The following is a 17,578-nucleotide window of genomic DNA, read 5'->3' as shown; positions in this document are numbered from 1 at the left end:
ATTATCTATACTAATTACGATAATATATTAGGTTCGTATGTCTATTAAAAATGGAATGAGCAGTCAAACTAGTAGACAGATCACCTGATGGTAAGCAATCGCCACCGCCCATGGACACCCGAAATACCAAAAGCGTTACAAGTGCGTTGTCGGCATTTTGAGGGTTAGGAATTTGAGGATTGTTGGGGGTTCGAGGATTGGGAAGTTTTGGGAAGAGGATAATATTGGCTAATTTTTTATTTAGAACATCCCGAGACAATGTTTTTGATTCTGGTAGGTTTGAAAAAGGTAATGGATCAACTAACAGTATAAAGAAAGCAAACCAAGTGACCGATGCGAATGAAATTAAAGAACAAATTATAATGAACTCTATATCCATGCCATATGTGTCAGTATACCGTACTCAAACGTCGAAATTCTTCATAACCCTTATATGAAATTTTAAACAAAATAAGCTGTAAAACAAACAAAATATTATCAATCCATTCCAGAGACATCCCATCGGAATATTTACTAGTTGATGCATTAGACTAACACACACATATACAGTACAATCTTCCAACGAATTGCCGCATGATCCCCTAAAATGTACAACCGAATTTCGCACTTATAACATCAGGGGTATTGGTTGAAATTCCCTGATAGGTTTCAGCGGAGCGGTAACTACGTTATGGAGTGGTGTTCCGTTGGGTGGCGACATGTCCAGTCGAATTAGTCTAGGGACGTCGTCATGTAAAATTTTGATCGATGATTGTACGGTACAGATATTATGTTTTTGTATTATTTTGGTAAATCTAATTTGTTAGTTACATGGTTTAATCTTTGTTCGTGTTTGTTGTTATGTTTGGATTGCTTTGTTTACTGCTTTTTTTATTTGTCGATTTCAAATGACAAATTAAATACTTACTTCAGACACAATCATTTCAACGATTGTGACATATGACTCTATTGACAGAATATTAACAATAATTTCAGATATTTTCCGAGATTTTTTTAAATCAATAAGTGCTTTCAATGGAAATATAACTACCATGTCCTATGGAAAATCCAACCTCCAAACTAAATTAAAATTACAGACTAACAATGGCAATTGTAGTCACCCTGTAATTATACATTTACTCGTTCTATAGACTGTAGACACTGCCATTCTGTAATTCAAGTCCATCTCTCAAATGGATTGAGTAATTCAAACGCTAGCATGTTGTTTAGTAATAAACCTAGACCCACATGTTAGACTAGACGTAACAATTAAGCTGACACGAGTAAAGTCAAGTGAATCGTTTAGGTTTACTGCGTACTAGCAGGCGAGTCTGGGACTTTGGGAAAAAATAGAGTTCGAAGCGATGTATTTTGGTGTGTTAATAAATTGTATTGTTGTAGTAACTTTTTGAGTGATTGTCTTAATTTTTAAAGTCTTTCGTATTAAGTGTTAGGTTTTTTTTTGTTGTGATTTAAATAAGAATTATATTAAACAATAGACGGACCTAAATCTCAGATTGGCGATATATTAAAGAAGGGTCAAATATAAAAGTATCCTTAAGTGACGAGCATGCATGTAAAGAATAGTAACTGTTGATGAAACGGATATGATTGTGCAATGGATGCATGCTATGGATGGTTTCCTTACTATTGATATATTGCATGCTCAAGCAGAGCATCTTCCTTGTGCAGTTACTTTGCGGCGGCACATCTTCATATCACATCTTACTCGCACAGCTACATAGCTTAGTATCAGTAGAAACGGTCACACAGTTTCACAGCTTACCTATTATATCTTCGCAGCATACCTACATAGCACATTTCTGGTGGAACATTACCCTAAATATCGTTAAATAACTTTTAATAACCCTTCTAAAACTCAAAACACACCTTCAATAACTATTAAATCATACATACTCAAATCTTACCTCAAAGTTAATCAAGATACAGTCTAGGCAGGAGTAATTAATGCAGAAAGTAATATCTAACATGTCATGTGTGCCAATGTCTCGGGGTTACACTGTATTATCTATTAACGGAGTCTAATAGATCGGTAATGGATGGCGTTCTAACTGTGTGTGACGTCACTCGGGTTGTGTTGCTAAGGGGGAATTTGTATTGTATTGTAGTGTGCGTTGTTATAGTAGTGCGGTATTATAGTTTTTTTGAGAAGACCTGATTAGTGTTGTAGTTTGGTTTAAGAAGTTTCTTGGGAGAGTTTTACTTAACGGATTTTTTTAATAAAATTTTGCCCCGCGGTAAGATTTACTCCTGTATGGTGCGTTTACAAACATTCAATTTCAGATACATCTCACACCCACATACGAAACGACATTTTTTGGAGTTGCTCCGTGCGGGAATCGAACCAGCTACTCGTTGCGCAGCCACCGTACCAACCAACCGTTGTTACAAGCATTTTTAGAAGTAGAGGAGAGAAAGAGGTCTAAAACCTCTTTCTTCCTGTGGAACCTGTGGCAATAGTAAACATTGGACTGAATTGAAACGTTTTTGCCAATAAGGTAACGAAATGATTACTCAACCATATAAAATGTAATTGTAATTGGTGTAAAGAATATAGTCGGATCTTCAATGTGTCTGTTCTACGAGTTTTAGTGCATTACACAAAATTAAATTCGATAAAACAACAGTTGGCTTCATGTAATAATAATACCATTTACATTTCTACGAATCATTCTTTTAAGGAGATAAAAATACCGTTTTGCCGAGGATTATCAAATAATATAGGCATATTATAATCGTATAAAGTTTCCGAATGACTGCGCAAGCGACGTGTATTCCCTCACAGTACTCTGCTCATCCCCTGGAGTTAACAGGATTAGTGGGAGCCGCTTACAAATGTATTCTTGAATTGTATGCGCTTGAGTTCGCGTAACACCTGTGTATAATCGTATTTTAAGGTAAATGACACTACACTTGTATTGTGTTTAATAATAGTGAATTTTCTGTGAAGACATTTTGCGCTGTTACCACGTAATTACGGATTTATTTTGATGCATTATAACGTTATGTGATTAGGTCGTGAAAATTGTAAGAGTGAAATGTCTTTAAATTTTTGAGACTTTTTGAGGTGGGAAAATCATCCAATTGCTTCCAGCCTTGAGTGAGGTGAGAGGGAGTGTCAGACCCTTACTGACTAGAAACCACCTTGTTCTTTCTCCTGTTTTGAGCTAGAGCCCTGGTAACCTGTTACGTTGTCCGCAGCTCCGGATCGGTCATCAGTTCTACTGGGCCACATCTGTGGTGGTTGACTGTTTGAGGCGCGCGCAGAACATGACTTATTTTTCTGAATATAAGTTTTGTATTTGTTATTCTTTGATATTCATAATAGTCTCGAACTATATGCTAGATAAGCACATCCTCGTCTTCTACTAGATACAATAACTATCATAATTTGTTTAATTTAAGTATACCTATAACAAGCGTAGCATTCTCAGCTTTATTAACAATTCCAAACATTACCTTTATAAAGGCACACGCGAGGTGTAGGCGCTAATTATTCCCCGTTGATCATTGATTGGTTATAATCAATCATGATTTGAGTACCTCAGCCACAATATGTACTGAAATTGTGATCGATCAGGCTTGGGAGGAAGGGAGTACGGAGGGAGTTACCTCTCGGTGTGTGATAGATTAAATTAGAACTAATCAATGTTTCATTCCGTATCATTTTGAGCTGTCAGATTAGTTGTGTGAGTTTCGTGTCGGTTTGATAGTTGAGATCTGCGAGTTGGGAGAATGTAAGAGTAGACTTTAGTGATTTTGATGGAGTGTTTGTTAGTTATGTACTTAGGTGTTTTTTTTTTGTGTGTGTGTGAATGTCATCCAATTACTTCTCCCGTCTTGGGCTAGGCGAGGGAGAGTGTCGGTACCTATGAAAATACGTAGTGTTATTAAAAAAAATTTTAAGAGGATCGCCTTTAAATGTTACTGATAATAAACTTTCTCCTCAATCTTTAAATTATATGCTAAAATCCGCATGAAAATCAGTTCAGCCAAACGCGAGATAATCGCGCACACAAACATACATAAGTAAATACAGTCAAACTGAGAACCTCCTTCTTTGAAGTCGGTTAAAAATCTGTTCGAACTAACTCATTTTCCTGCAATCTTTTCAACAATTTACCTGCTGATGACATGAAAACGTAGGATAGAATCCAGTCGACTGTAATAGTGAAAATCACAGTAATTTTCCGAATGAGAATTTCCTCAAGTTGTCAAACAATTTCAACGGGATTAACTGTCATTTGTTTTACTCGTATTTGCAAACCGCAGCGAGTAAAAACGGTCCCTATACAGTTTTACATCGTACTAAGGGTGCGTAGCTATATACTGCGATGATGTAATAGCTAAGCTGTGAAACTATGTGACCGTTTCCACTGATACTAAGCTAAGTAGCGGTGCGAGTAAGATATGTTAGGAAGAAGCGCAGCTCCAGAATGAGACGTATCAATAGGACACCATTCATAGCACGCATCTATATCACACATCCATAGCACGCATATTTCCATATAAAAAAACATATTAAACTAATTGAACCCGTTTCCACCACTGCTAAGCTATGTGATTGGTAGAATTCAAACGCATCCCCAGTAACGAAGCATAGCACATCTCTGGTGGAAAAGCTGTTGTCGATGGTAGAAATGTTTTACTGCTACTTAATATTTACATAGCGGTCACAGCTCTTCCGCGTACGTGATATAACCTATATGTTGTTCCAACATGTGCATGCTCTTTTTGAGTTTGGCTTGGACGTACAGACAACTAAACATAAATTATCAACAAGACCAATTGATTGTAGTAAAGAAATATCGTACTTAGGTATGTTTCTATAGCAAAATTAGTTCTAGAAATCGCATTAATACAAATCAACTCAGTTGCCAAAACCTAAACATTATCCAACATGTTCAATAAATTATTTTAATGTGTTTTTCTGGTAACATGAATAAATAAAAACGTGATCAAAACTACAATAAAATAAATAAAATTTAATTCAATACACGAGAACTGTCTTATCCCTCATTACTAATAGCTACAAACGATTGTCATACATTCAGATTGACACTTGGATCTCTGCCCAACCTCTAGTCGACACAGCGTGAAGATAAATGAACAAAAGCTACGTAGACGCGACGATGTGAGAAATATTTCTAAACGTATTTTAGTATATTTTAGTTTCTGGGACACTTGTCAGTTAAAACTGATGGTTTGTGTATTTTGAAATGTAGTAATTTTGGATTTGGATTGTCTATATCGATCTTCGAAAATGAGTAAAATAGCTTTGTTGGAAGGTCAAGAAGACTGACTATTGCTTGGCTTTTATATGTATGGTTTACATTGTTTCGTCTGCGTCTCTTTCAGTCTTTACTCCTTAAAAATATTGGGAGTATAATAATATCCAGTGAAATGGGCGATATTATCGCTGTTGTACCTACATATGAAAAGTAAGGTGTTTTTTTAGGGAATAAGCCCGTAAACGAGCAGTCGGATTACCTGATGGGAAGTCGCTGGCGATGCCGCCTATGGACACCCGAAACACTAGAGGCGTTACCGGCTTTTTGGGGTTTAGAATTTAAGGATTGTTGGGGAATCAGGGATGGGAAGTTCTAGTCACTAATCACACTCACACCGAAGAAACACAATGCAAGCGTTGTTTCGCGTCGATTTTCTCTGAAGTCGTGGTCGAGGCTGCCCATTCGTGCTAAAGCATGACTCTCCCACACTTTTTCTCATATTTTTGAGCAAGTTTATTCTATCTCTTAAACTTGTATAGGTTACGAAAAATAAAACCGTTTGTGGTTACTCTAATTCTAGTTCGTTTAGTAGTGCCTCTAATACTTGGAAATGGACAATTACTTTAAGATATTTTATGATGAAAGTCTTCAAAGCAGTGTTAAATTATAATAAAATTTTATTATTATAACTGCCGACGGACGTGGCGTTGAATATTGTTTGTAATATTTCAAATACATAATCATTGGACGTCATCCAACCGGTCGAATAAAGCTGGCTATTTGATATGCGATTTTAGGTAAGCGTCCACGCAACACGCAGCGGAGTTTAGTTTGTCTTGTATAGAAACTCATGCAATTGCGTCCACGGATCCGCATCGTGCGGTAGGCTTATCGGAAATCCCTATGCGATGCGTACCGATGATATCATACGGAATGCCGATGCCAAAAATCCGAATGTAAGTGCCGATACAGTGTACGCAGTCTGAAAAATTTATCCGTTTGATGCAATCCGTGCGATGCGTGGGATGCGTAAGTTGCGGGCCTGTGGACGCTTACCTTTTAAGCTGATTTTTCCTAATAGTTTTTTGTCTTATTACCGCATTAGGCTAATCAATGGTATAACGTTTCTAATTTTTGGTGCGTAATTTTTTTGCTATGCAAAATTGACCATAAAACATGTTAATAGAATTTGTAATGCTGAAATTTTTAGTAACAGCATAACTGCTTGTCTTGTAATCAAGGTAGTAACTATATAAAAATAGTTGTTATGTTTGTACATTATACAAACCTTTAGCTGCTACTTACACCTACCTCTTTGCTAACAAAATAGCCTACTTTTAATTAAAGAAACCTCCCTTACCTGAAACAAATGTTGCTTTTCAATTTGCTTACAAATCACGTCGCCTAAGCTTGTTGTATTAGCTAACGAAGCTGCAACGTACTGCAAGTCCAGGTCTCATTAAATTTCTAGCACTATTCTCTCTCCTAGTTATAATCGTATTTGTGGAGAAAGGTATGTACATATATTGTATAAGCCTAAGAAATGAATGTTTTTGACGATTCGTAAATGGTGCAAAGCATGGACTGTGAATTGATTCATGTTCATTATTTTATTTGTTACATCACCTACATCTAGATTTTTGTGTGTTGAATAATGGTATTTTAAAGGTGGTAAAAAAATCACAACTATTCAACACACAATCATCCGATGTCTTCTCCCGCCTTGGGCGAAGCGAGAAGAGAGTGTCAGACTCTTACCGACTAACAACTACTCCGTTCCTACTCCTGCTTTTCGAGCAGGATCCCCGATAAACCCGATCCTATAAATGCTTTAACCTTATAAGCTAGTTGTCACTAGTAGCTACAAGGCTATAAAACGCAGTAATGATGAGACCATAAAATAAATGCAATTAATTAGAAAATCGCCACGTCTGTTTTGAACTTTACAACCGAAACACGATAAACGTACCACATGCTAACTAACTGACGTTAAACAATCGCATATAATTCAATCGGAAACGCTGAGACGTTGCCAGATTTCCCTGTGACGTCATCGTCTACGTATTTCGGACGTTGCCAATTCTCTGGATAATCGGGCGTTTAAATAGTTTGGAGTGCTATCGGTTAAGACAGACATGACCGGGAATTCCTGTGACGTAGTGACGTAGACTTTAGATTTTTTCAACTGCTATCTGGATTTTACTTGTTACTCTTTACACGTGGTTTCTAACAGTGCCAAGAAATGCTGATAGTAGTTTGGCCTTGAAATTGCATCGTAAAGATGTTGGATAATGTTTGTGATCAAGATCAGTCACAAAAAATAGTACGCGTTTTTCAAGGTCGTGGAAATGGATGAGAATTGTGTTGTTGTGACGATATAATTCTTTTGATATGACAAAGATTTTGGTAACATTCATTTTGATAAACACTGTTGCACATGTTCTATTTAGTACAATAAGAAATATAAGACCAGGCCAGTCACACACTAATGAACTGGCAAGAGACCTACCAAAGACGGACGCCAACATCACACGATTAAAGCGTTGGCAGATATTGCAACTGGACGAAAGATACTGAGACAGTTGTCAAAGCAGGAGATGTATTCAATATAATGCCTCTACAAAGGCCTATTACTCTCCACAAACCATCTGATTATGACTAGGACATACGATGGTAGATAAAAAAAATACAGTTTTGTTGGAGGTGAGCTAATGTTTTGTAAAACCTCCTGAAAGACTTGTTTTACAAAATAGTATACAAACGTAGATTCTTCACAAATGAAATTAGATCTACGATGTACGAGTAATCCCAATACACACTAGTACCAAATCAAAATATTTACTACGAAAGTACTCGAGAAGTCACAAGCCAACTTTTAAATACTCCCGCTTCTATGTAAATTCGTATTTACATACTTTTTTCGTGTTTGCCGAAGTCCCATCGTTGGGATTCTGATCATAATATAATCCGTACGCCTCGTGATGGCACATTTTTGTAAGGTTTTCAAAATGGATTTGGATTTTCAATGGAACAAGGTTTTATGGATTTGGAATTTGATTCTCGTGAATTGATTGGACGTGGCTTTGGATCCTGTTCGGTTTCGGGGAAGGTTTTTGTTGTAATGTTTTATTTCATAGCTGCTTCTACTCAAGATCTTCGTTTTGGCAATCGCTGTTTAGAAGTTTTGTGTTAGTGTCTCTTAATCAGTTCTTACTACATTACTAAGAAGAGGATTCCACGAATCCTGCCGAAACAGGGCTTACTCATGAAACGAATCTCGATGTCAATGCAACTTCAATCCAATATAATGTCAATTATTCATTGTCAAAACTATACAAAGAGTACCTAAGCCACCCCTGGTTACCCAAGAACCATAACTAGAACAACCCAGCAGAATAGAACACCAATATTATTTTTAACAAGAAACCTTTTAAACGTTGTAGTTACAGTTCTCTGGCAATATTTCTTTACGTTGGAGTAAATCAATTTGCAACTTTCCGATATATAAGTGCTCTCGATTGCTCAAAAGAACTTTGATAAAGTTCAACAGTTGCGACTTTTGAATGACTTTTAGCGTTTGTAAGTGGAATTAGTGTTGAAACAGAAATATTCTGTGATTGCGTTTCGTCATCTGTAATTGGGGTGGTTATTTTAATAGTTTTGCGTACTTATTGGAGATTTGGGGTGATTTTGGTGATGATTAAGTCATATCATATCATATTAAGCTTAAACTTTTGAATAATTAGCCCAAGAATCGCTTATGATCTACATTTTTTTTGTAATTTTATTGTTACTTTCATGAGACAACATACTAAATTAATTATTAAGTTATAGGCTTACACACGTAATTGTTTGACGAGGAACTCGACTAGTTTCAAGCCATGCTAGAGGCTCATATTCATGAGCAGCATTCCGCGACACGACGCGGCAACTGTCGCACTACTGGTTACAGGAGTTTTGCTCCCATCGCGCCTTCTGCCTGGAATCATGAATATGAGCCTAAATTAATATCACAAAAAAAATCGTTTAAATCAATTAGCCTTTCAACCATCGATATGTATCAATCAGATTTTTATTAGAAAACTGGAACTTGTAGAGTAAAATAAAGCATCAAAAAGTTTTGTTTGTTAAAAACCATTTACTAAAAGTGAATTCACATATAGCAAACTGAATCGTTACGTCTTGTTTGTGCTCCGGCAATTTATCATCGGGAACTGAAAAATATCGAGTCGTTATTCACTAGTAACTTACTATCTCTCTTACTGCTGCCTGTTTGCTTCAAATCTATATGCTCTTTTATTTTAAAATACATGGATTTATTTTTGCAATATTAAATCTATACAGAGAGGAGTGGAAGGACGGTAGGAGAGGTCTTTGTCCTACAGTTGGTCAATCACTGCTGAGAATATAATAAATATTCAATCTTGAATAGATATATCTTTATCATGGGATAAAAACAGTTAAGAGACTCGCTTATGTTGGAGGGAATACTGACATAAGTGTTGAAAATTGGGTGCTACATTGAAAAACGTGCACTGCCTTGCCCTTCAGAGATTAAAAGGGTTGTTATGTTCAGTTTAAATATTAATATCAAAATATACTTATTTTAATAGGGGAAAATCATCCAATTACTTCTCCCGCTTTGGGTGAAGCGAAAGGGAATTTCAGTCAGACTAAAAACCAACCCGTTCCTACTTCTGCTTTTCGAGCCGGAGCCCCGGTAACCTATCAGGCAGTCCGCAGCTCCGAGTAACAAAATATACTTAGCAATATAACAAAATAATAAAGCACTATCATTAGAACTCGAAACGGGATATTTAAAATTAAAAAATTAAAATTCATTTATTTCAGGTGAAGTAACCCATATAAGAATATTATATGTCGTAGGTATGGCTATGTCGTAGGTATGTACTACCAAAATACTTACTAAAAACTTATATAATAAAACACGTTTACATACTCATTGTCATACAAAAACCCACATAATTTTACACACTAAACTTTGAAACGAACGACAGCTGTTATAATTTTATGCTCAGTAAATTGTATTAATGTTATAACTTTGAAGGTAAGCCGTAACTGTTACAAAACGGTGCACCATGAAAATATTGTCAGGTAGCAATTTAGCGTTAATTACAAACGAACTGCCAACTTTATAGCTTGCCCCTACTATTTTCTCGTGGTTTTAAAGTCCAAAATAGCTTGAGTTTCTGGTAAATATTTTTCTGTGGTTGGCAAAAATAAATGTGTTTGTGAGGTCTTTGCTCTTGTCTTAATAGTGGATGTTAATAAAGAAATCAATAGCAAGATAACCAAGAGCGTTTTGGAAATACAAACGTTACTGTAAGGGTTTGAAAAAACCGCCTAAGAAGAATTTAACGCCCAATTTTAAAATAATATGATATGATACGATACGACCTTCAAAACTTCAAGAAAAAAGCGTATTCCTTTTTAAACGCCGGCAATGCGCCTGTGACTCCTCTGGTGTTGCAGATGTCCATGGGCGGCGCTGATCGCTTACCATCAGATGATCCGTCTGCTCGATTGCCCCCTATTCCATAAAAAAAATATAGATCTCAATGTAGATAATGTCTGAAAAAAAAAAACGCAAAAAATCGTATAATCACCATGAAAATACCAGAAAAGGGAAGCAATAACTGACAGAAGTCTATTACACGGGGTATATTTTGCACGAATGGCTAGATGCATCAACGTTGAAAATGGAAAAGGTAAAAGGATCGTAGTAGCTGACCCTCTGTGTTGTCTGCCACCCCATGGGGCAAATGGACTCGCCTCTATTACAAGGGGGAGTTATAACATAATTGGCGAAAAGTGTACTCTCGCTGTTAACAAACGGTATGAAGAAATTCGTATAGGTACAAAGAATAGAATAATTGATACATATAATGATATAAGCAGATTTATGCAAGCTTTTAAGTGCTGTATAGTAAACCCAGTATTCTTTTGCATAGACAGATTTCATTTTATAATTATCAATAGCTACCCAGCAATGCATACATCAACAGTTGTTAGACCTCACATTAGATTTATTGGTCTCCTCTACAAAATGAAGGGTACAACATCAGATTTAGAAGAAAGAACTGCTGCTCAGCCTTTTTATTGACTAAGAAACGCAAAGTCGTGGTGGTTTGAGAACCCAAAGACCCACGGGAGGAACAGAAGTGATGACGATTTTATTCCACTTAGGCGTCACTACACAAGCAATGCAACAATGAATAAACATTCATCTAAATTCCCCAAATATCCAGTAATGACCCCTGATCTCCAAACACTTAGTAACATCCATGGAACAGCGCGGTAAACAGCGCAAATTACCAAAGAGACATCAGCATACGTTCAGGGAATTCAATTTGTTAGAGTCGGCTGTCATATTTGTGGTTTTGCGTGCAAACACCAATTGAATTAGTTGCAGCATCATTATATTACCGGCGACTGGTTGCCAGAAAACTTGTTAACATCAAGAGCCTAATTGTGTTGGATACCTGTACGCTTTGACGTTGTATTGTGGGGCTTTTGTGTGGAAATATTTAATTATATGGACAGTGGAATATTTTACTGCCTCGACTGCCTCGTTGGTCGACTAGTGAGAGTGTACAGCAAGTGCGACTGCCGGACAAGAGGTCTCGATTACGATTCCCGGGTCGGGCAAAGTATTACTGGGCTTTTTTCGGTTTTTCGAAAATTTCTCAGTAGTAACACGGAGTCTGGAATAGTGCCCAGTATATGGCAATAGGCTCACCCCCTATTACATATAACACAAATGGTGAAAAGTGGGTGTATGTTGTATAACGGCATTACTTGGAATGTGCATCTCTACCTACCTCTTCAGGGATAAAAAGGCGTGACGTTATGTGTGTGTGTGGAATATTTTATGGAGTCCATATATACAGCTGTTATAGGTCTTGATTTTTTTTTGACGCTGAGCGGCAGCCAGTCACCTAGGCATCGCGCCAACCGTGCTGTCGATTGATTGTCTTCGGTTTACGATTTGAACAAGTATTAATTAGGCCAATGGGCTTGTGCAGTTTTCAATTTCATGGTCAAGGACAAATGATTGTTTTCGGATTTGTAGTATGATATGTCTGTCTTAGAAATAGTAATAACCTTTTCTCAAGAAGTATATGTTTCATTTTATGTTATGTTCTTTCCTTCGGGGAACAAATGACGTCATGTTTTGTTTGTATCAATTTCGAAATTCTCGGTACGAAGTATGGAAGTATTACTGATATTAGGAAATCTTTTGACTCATTTACCGTCTGCTATATTTCTTAGAAAAAGTATATTTTCATTTATATGTTAGCACAGCTTGTCAGTTGTATCCCTATGGAAAGAAGTCGTTTCGTTTTCACATTTCCGCTACTAATACGATCTTATTTTTTGGTGAGCTATAAATTTTAGGTTTAGGCGCAATTGGGATTTCGATTCTGATGTAGGTACAGTCCTTAAGGGGTAGAAAAAAGAAAATGAGGCTATTGACCTGCATTGAGACAGTAGGCTGATAAATGTATTGTGGATTTATTTGGTTTTGTGCAGATTGTATTTTATTGGGTGGTATTTAAGGGTTAATTTGATTTGTGGGAGATCTTTTAGGGTACCTATTCTTTAAATGTTGATACACTTGGGAGCAAGTAGCCTCTTGTGTTTTTCATTTTAAAGAATTTTCTAGACCTTAAACAAATATTTGCTTTACAACAATCTCTTGTGCTTTGGCATATTTTTTTAAACAAGTTTTACCACAGTCGCATATACTTCGTTCACTTAGTGGTTCATTCACTCTTCAGTTAATGTTAAAAGCAATATTACAATTATTTACATCTGTTTGAAATAGATTCTAGTCTGAAAGCCATTCACGTACACTCGCGTTATCACTTAAAAAGCCACTAAAACAGTCAGATCCACACACACAGGCCCACAAACACCAAATACCAACCATCAGAACATGGATGCAAATATCAGAACCATCAGAAGTTCTTACATAGTTCCCTGAGGTATCCCATTGAGCATCGGTTCAAGCGTTTGTCGTGACAAGCGATCGGAGGATCGTTCCTCAATTATGCGTTTGAGCTCTTTGAGTTTCTAGAATACTTTGGAAGCTATGTTGCTTGGTTCAGTGGTTTATATAACCGGGTTGTTGAAGATCTTGACTGGCTTTAGACTAGTTAGCAAAGCATAGTTGTAGCAGCGATATTTGATATTGGTTGGTTTATCTGCAATTTGTATTGTTACTGTTATGGGTCTGGGCATTTGGTTTTCGATGGAGTTTGCAAGGTTTGAAGATTGACAGGAATTATTATATTGTTTGCGTAATTGAAATGTTTTTAATAAATTGTTTTGACACTTAATTTCTAATTCACAAAGCTAGAGCTCCTTTCGCCTGTATTACAGAATTTTCCTAGTACTGGTGTTTTAAATAAACAAGAACTGTATGTTTTAGTTTAGACCTTTTATGTAAACTACCTTTTTTAATGAAATAAAGAAAGAAGGAGACAAAAAAAAAACAAATCTGTTGTATAAAATGTTTGTTTGTATAACATTTCATTTCGAAAGCGATTTTTTTTTCGTTTCTTAAAGATTTCAGCTACAGGTAAAATTACTCTTCAAATTTATTGAATTATATCGTTTATCGATGCAAAATTAATAATGATATTTACGAAAATATCGTCAACAAACTCATTAATGCCAGTTTAAATAAACTTCCCCTTCTTAATAATACATATTTATATTTTCTCAGCTCAGAAGCGAGTGAAAATGTTCACCTTTATATTTACGAAATGTCACTTGATTAATATGAAAGGGAAAGATAGGGGAGCATTGAAGGTTTTTACGCGAAAATCCTTGCTAAGGCACGTTTTTATCATTTGGAGAAGGAAAAGTTAAATAACGTCTATGTTGTTTAGACGTGGAGTTGAAAATATTTTGAATATTTTCAACAGTACCTGAGTAGTAATTGGATTTAAGTTAGAAGATAGTTTTTCTTATTATAAGATTTTTTTCTTTCGTCTTTATAGCGTGAACTATAAAATTCTTATACGTTACCCCGAGCTGCGGACTGCCTATCGGGTTACCGGTGCTCCGGGTCGAAAAGCAGAAAAAGCAGAATTAGAACGGGGTGATTTTTAGTTAGTAAAAGTCTGACACTCCCTCTCGCCTACGCCAAAGGTGAGAGAAGTTATTGGATGAATTTCCTCCTCAAAAAAAATAAAAATAAAAATGCTACTAACTGAATTGGGACGAATCGAACTTTCCATTGTCTATTATGTGAAAATGTAACCTTTTTTTTGATAAAATAACATTCTGGACGCTGTCACGAGTCTTGTGACCTTTCTAATACGTCAAAAACACAACTATTCAGCATATCACAAAAAAAAAAACATAATTTACGCTCGTCGACCTGACAACAACTTACTTTCACGAGTAGCTCAGTGATTTAGTAACAACATTCCGTTTCAAACAGAAATATTTCTGACTATTCAAGTTTCTCGATAACTTATAAACTGTATCGTGTCGGTGTACGCTAAAACATTAATCAAACTTATACAACATGGAGTCATTATTCAAAGTTTAGTGTTTGCACCTTTATTTGCTGAGGCCGCATTCGAAATTAGTTTTCTACAACAGTTTTATAATCAGTTGTCACGTAACCACTTCAGCGGCGGCGGGGTGTAACACTCTTTGAGCACTTTGGTTGTCATAGATTAGGGATGTTTGAGGGAGATAGGACAAAAGACCTGGTTCTTCCTAATACCAACTAAGCTAAACTAAGCATTACGGAAATTGGAAGACTCAATGTTACGTCAAGTTTGGTAGTTGAAAACATTTATCATTATTGCAAAGTCAAATCATTGATTCCAATTAAACCATAAATAGGTTCATTTGAAATGTCAACCATTAAAAAATAAGTAATAGTCTGTCAGACTGTCCGTCAATGAAGCTAGGTGCTAATTTGTATTGTTTTTTAAAACCGTGATGTCACGCGATAACAGAGTCCCTCTGTGACTCGAAACTAGTAGAGGTTTTCTCCATTAATGTACGTGAGTAAACCCTGATTTTTAGTTAATTTAGTATGTCTCACGATAGCTATTACAAAAATCGATTGCTTTTTACAATCATATTTAACAAACGTAAATAAATTCCCAATTTTGCTGCAGATAATCCTTACTTAACTCGTTTATGGCCGAAAGAAGACAATTTTATCACTGGCAACAACAGTCTGTTACCGACACGAGTCATTTTTGCAAACGATAAATTCTTAAATACAAGCTGTTTTTGAATGCGATTTTACAATGACTTGTAGCTTAAACATGATACTCGTACTGCAGTATCTTATGCAAATCTAAATATAATGTTGCGACGTTGAACGTTATCCAAATGTCCAGTTTATTTGGTAGCTGTGTCCGTATTAAATAACCAAATATGCTGCGAAAACTGCACTTTATGTATTTGTATTTTAGTTACAAAAATTCAACAGATTCTGTTGTAGTTTTCCGCAAATGTGTATGTAGTTTCTCACTATGTAAAAAAACTAATATATCTGCACATATTATGTAGCTATATGAAAGTTTGGGTAGATGTTTAATTTCACAGAGATAGATTTTATATTCTGGAATAAGTGTCAGTGGATCATCTTAGGAGAGGAAGACCTTACTGCTTAACCTTTCGGAAAACAAAGTTGTTGGTTTTATTTTTTGAGAAAACACTAGTCTGTTGGCAAAAAAATATTGAACATCGTATCTGCACGATTTCCAATCTATGACGGCATGCCACGAAGTTTATGAGCGATATCCGATTATTTTTCAACTCCGTTACGATTCGTCGAAACTTTTCGTTCGATGTTCGATGCAGTGCCTTCTACGAACATTAAATTGCTCTATCTGCTGTTCGTGTTTCGTGAACGTGGAAACTTTGATTACAATTTTAATTTTGCAACAGCAACGGAGCAACGAATGTTGTTTAAATTGGCTTGTTGCAATTTTGTAATGTTTTCGCTTTGGCTAATCGTTTTTGCGCGAATTCGTTGATGATTCTTTGTAAAAATTCGTTTGAGAATAGATACCTATAATAGCATGTTGTGTGAGTTCGTTGGCTTCTTTTTAAATTGTTGTATCATGTCTGTTGCGCATTGAATCTATGTACTATAATTGTATAGATTTTTTTAAGGAAATCCAAATCTAAATTCTACTCTAAATACAATTCTTGACGCCAATTTATTATGCCTATAAATATAAAAATGTTATATGTGTAACGCCCGAATACTGAAACGCTACTCAATTTTAAGTTGTAACTAAATATCGTCCTCTGTCTTTTATAAGGAATTTGTAGCGACAGAACTATTCTTGAGAGCGTTAAAATTTAGTGACGTTTGAGTATTTGCCCATAAAACACGAAAGTCTACCCATCCATATGGAAAACAATATAGGTACTTGATAATTGTCACAGAGAAACACTGAATGCTGGTAGCTTCCAAATGACTGATGTAGAAGTCAATGGGCCATTGATCAGTCATGTAAGCCTTGATTTATGTGATCGTGATGACGGAAAACCAGAATCCATAAAACCAAAAATTTTCTCATGTCAATAGATTTTCTTTTATTTGCTTTCACCATTTTTGAACCATTGTTCAACCTGTGCATATACAATGTGATAGGGGTGAGACTTCTAACCCGTTAAGGCTGAGTACTACATCTAATTTTATCGACAAAAGTCGGGGGTCGAATGGGTCGAATCCCCTCCCCCTAAAAGTTATGGCTATTTTAATTTTTTTTTTACTTTTTTGATATCAAAGGTTGTATGCGTCGTAGAAACAAAAAAAAAACGTCAAACGGTAGCTAATAACCTTGGCTAACTAATTCATAACTTTTTTCATATGTTTGATAATGTTTTGGTGAGAAAAAAAATCATTTGTGAATTATTTTTACCGAAAAAATCACTATTTTTCAATATTTTCAATTAGGGGTTCAACCCCCATATTATTTTTTTGTCGATAAAATTAGATGTAGTACTCAGCCTTAACGGGTTAGAAGTCTCAACCCTATCACATTGTAGATAGCTACGCATCGAATTATACAAGACCAGTTTACCATAGTCTCGCTTTCTGTAGTCTTTCCGCACGTTCGACGGTCAATTTATACTGGTTCTGCATAGCTTGATGTGCAACCTACATTTAAGCTCTTTAATTGATTAAAATTCACGGGCCTAACACAGGAAACCTTTCAAATTGATTTGTTTTTTGTTTCAGGTATATGTTCGAAGGCTTCCTCTATTGTCCTACTGAAGACAAAGGGTAAAATATGTGCAAGCTCTTTTGTATCTTATGCTCGTTTGTTTAA

At 35.9% G+C, this 17,578-nt stretch overlaps 1 protein-coding gene across 1 annotated transcript in view; it reads left to right on the top strand.

Moving 5' to 3' along the window:
- Nucleotides 1–17,578, top strand: part of LOC118273278 (pseudouridylate synthase RPUSD2-like) — a 465,443-nt gene that overhangs the window by 41,927 nt on the left and 405,938 nt on the right. The window lies entirely within an intron of this gene.

The sequence above is a fragment of the Spodoptera frugiperda genome, chromosome 1 (genome assembly GCF_023101765.2).
Source record: "Spodoptera frugiperda isolate SF20-4 chromosome 1, AGI-APGP_CSIRO_Sfru_2.0, whole genome shotgun sequence".
NCBI lineage: Eukaryota > Metazoa > Arthropoda > Insecta > Lepidoptera > Noctuidae > Spodoptera > Spodoptera frugiperda.
The sequence above is the reverse complement of the archived record's forward strand: the minus strand, read 5'-3'. Positions and strand labels throughout refer to the sequence as shown.